At 39.2% G+C, this 3,524-nt stretch overlaps 1 non-coding gene across 1 annotated transcript; it reads right to left on the bottom strand.

Moving 5' to 3' along the window:
• Nucleotides 1-254: 254 nt before the first annotated feature.
• On the bottom strand, nucleotides 255-361 carry LOC145603296 (small nucleolar RNA R71). The gene has a single exon (XR_014104814.1). It is a non-coding gene; the product is annotated as a small nucleolar RNA R71 (small nucleolar RNA).
• Between the last annotated feature and the right edge of the window lie 3,163 nt (nucleotides 362-3,524).

Raw genomic sequence — 3,524 nt, 5'->3', positions numbered from 1 at the left:
AAGGAAAGCAGTTCAGTGGAGCTAAGGGTGAAGATCCTAATCTTCACATTGCAGACTTCTGTCAATATTGCAATACTATTAGGCAGAATGGGGTAACGCAGGACCAAATTAGGGAGATTCTTTTTCCTTTTTCTTTATGTGGAAAAGCTAAATTATGGTTTAATGGTTTGAATAGAGCTGCACTTGGTATTACTAACTGGGAGACTCTTGCTTTAAATTTTTATAATAAATATTACCCTGCAGGGAAAACAGCTTTATTGAGAAGTGCCATTCAGAATTTTGCCCAGGAGACAGATGAAGCATTATATGAAGCTTGGGAAAGATTCAAGGATCTGCAGAGGGAGTGTCCCCACCACAACTTGGCAAAGTGGCAGCTAATTCAAGCTTTTTACAATGGATTAGGAAATGCATCTAGGACAATTTTAGACTCCGCAGCTAGCGGTAGATTTATGAATTTAAATGTTGATGATGCAGGTCAGGTTATTGAAGATATGGCGATCCATAATTCCCAATATGGGAATACTAGAGGTTATGCTAATAAGGGCAAACATCATGTTGATTCAGTAACCCTTATGCAAGCTCAGCTTACTTCTATTTGTCAGAAATTAGATAGCCTTACTACTAATAATCCTAATTCTGTTGCTAATGTTTCTGCTGTTTCTAATAATGCTAATGATGCTTTCTGTGAAAATTGTGGAAGTGTAGGTCATTATGAACAAGATTGCAGGAGTTCAATGGAGCAAGTTAATGCTTTCCAAACTTATAAGCAAAATAACCCATACTCCAATACCTACAATCCTGGCTACCGGAACCATCCCTACCTATCTTACCGTAGCACTAATGTTCAAAATCCTCCACCTCCACAACAACCACAACAAGCACCCCCTCCACAGCAAAAATATTACCACCCTCATGCTAACCAGAAACCCCCATCACAAGTCCCTACTACATCTTCTGACCCTGCTTTATCAGAAATTAGGGCAATGCTGACTAGTATGCAAAAACATATGGAGAGTAGAGACCAACATATTGACTCTATTATAGCCCATAATAAAGTCATGGACACCCAAATTGCCCAATTGTCCTCTACCCTTCAATCTCGTCAGCAGGGAGCTCTACCAGCGCAGGGAATTCAACCTATGGATCATGCGAATGCAATTACCCTAAGGAGTGGTTCACACTACGATGGGCCCCAAATTCCCAAAGAGGATGAACCTGATTTAATTAATATTTCTAATCCTGATTCCGTTGTACCAAATGCCCCTGCAGGGCTCCAGGGTAAAATTGTTAATACTAATATTTCTAATAATTCATTGCAGGGTACAACCTCAGGGAAGGATGCACCCCAGGAGAAGAGTAAGGAAGCACCACCAGTTATCAAACTACCTTTCCCCAATCGTCACTTGAAGACTAAGTTGGATACGCAGTTTGGTAAGTTTTTGGAGGTAGTAAAAAATTTGCAGGTAACAGTTCCTTTCACAGAACTTATTACTCAGGTTCCTGCATATGCTAAATTCATGAAAGACATATTGACTAGGAAAAGGGCCTTTAATGAAGTAGAAACTGTAGCATTCACTGAGGAATGTAGTGCACTTTTACAAAATAAATCCCCTCCTAAATTAAAGGATCCCGGTAGTTTTTCTATCCCTTGTCATATTGGAAATGTCTTCATTGATAAAGCATTATGTGATCTAGGTGCTTCTGTTAGTGTGATGCCATCGTCTGTTTGTGCTAAATTAAATATGGGTGATTTAAAAGTTACTAATATAACTTTGCAAATGGCAGATCGTTCTGTTAAATACCCCTTAGGTATTTTAGAGGATGTACCTGTTAGGGTTGGTAAATTTTTTATCCCTGTTGATTTTGTTGTTTTAGACATGGCTGAGGATACGCAAATTCCCATTATATTAGGTAGACCTTTTCTCCATACTGCAGGAGCCATTATTGATGTCAAAAATGGTAAACTAACCCTTTCTGTTGGCGATGATAATATCACTTTTAACTTAGGGAAAGTTTTAAAAGGTCCTATGCTTGAAGAAAACTGTTATTTAATTGATGTGCTTGATGTAATGGATGATATTTGTGAGGAGAGCTTACCACAGGTGCTTGCAAGGGACCCCTTGGAGGAAATTCTTTGTGGAAATTTGTCTGCAGGTGACATGAGCATATGGAGAAAGGAGGTGGATGACATAGAAAGAGCTCTTGCCACCGAGGAATTTGATGCTAATGATTGTATGAAGGTAGTAAATTTGGTTCAGGAATCAAAACCTGCAGAGATGAAGAAACCTGAACTAAAACCTCTCCCATCTCATTTAAAATATGTTTTCCTTGATGAGCAGGAATTGTACCCTGTGATCATTAGTACTGCACTGGATGACCCACAAACTTCCCAACTTCTAGAGGTTCTAAGAACCCACAAAAGGGCAATAGGGTACAGTATTGATGATCTCAAGGGTATAAGCCCTGATTTTTGTATGCACAGGATACACTTAGAGGACAACTACAAACCCTGTATTCAACCCTAGAGGAGGTTGAATCCTAATATGCAAGAGGTAGTCAAGAAAGAGGTTATGAAATTACTTGATGCAGGTATTATCTATCCTATTTCTGACTCTAAATGGGTAAGTCCTGTTCAGGTGGTTCCTAAGAAGGGTGGGATGACCGTGATTAAAAATGATAAAAATGAATTAATTCCCACTAGAACTGTTACAGGGTGGCGTATGTGTATTGACTATCGTAGATTAAATGTCGCCACTAAAAAGGACTATTTCCCTCTCCCCTTTATTGATCAAATGCTTGAGAGGTTAGCTAATCACAAGTTCTTTTGCTATTTGGATGGGTATTCGGGATTTTTTCAAATACCGATCCACCCTGAAGATCAGGAAAAGACTACATTTACATGCCCTTATGGCACTTTTGCATATGTAGAATGCCTTTTGGTTTATGTAATGCACCTGCTACTTTTCAACGTTGCATGATGAGCATATTTTCTGATTTCATAGAGTCTATTATGGAAGTCTTTATGGATGATTTTAGTGTCTATGGTTCTTCATTTGATGCATGCTTATCTAACCTTGCTAAAATCTTGAAAAGATGTGAAGAATGCAACTTGGTTTTAAATTGGGAGAAGTGTCACTTTATGGTGACAGAGGGAGTAGTCCTGGATCACATTGTATCTGATAAGGGCATACAGGTAGACAAAGCTAAGATTTCAGTGATTGAGCAATTACCTCCCCCAGTTAATGTTAAGGGAGTTAGGAGTTTCTTGGGTCATGCGGGGTTTTATCGCCGTTTTATCAAAGATTTTTCTAAAATTGCTAAACCACTAACTCAACTTTTGCTTAAGGATGCCCCTTTTGTTTTTACTGACGAGTGTCTTGAGGCTTTTAACAGGATTAAGCAGGCTTTGATATCGGCACCCATCATATGTGCACCCGATTGGAACCTTCCATTCGAGGTCATGTGTGATGCAAGTGACTTTGCTCGAGGAGCCGTGCTTGGACAAAGGAAGGATAAAGTTTTGC

Source organism: Chenopodium album, chromosome 21 (assembly GCF_948465745.1).
Source record: "Chenopodium album chromosome 21, dcCheAlbu1.1, whole genome shotgun sequence".
Lineage (NCBI taxonomy): Eukaryota > Viridiplantae > Streptophyta > Magnoliopsida > Caryophyllales > Amaranthaceae > Chenopodium > Chenopodium album.
The sequence above is the reverse complement of the archived record's forward strand: the minus strand, read 5'-3'. Positions and strand labels throughout refer to the sequence as shown.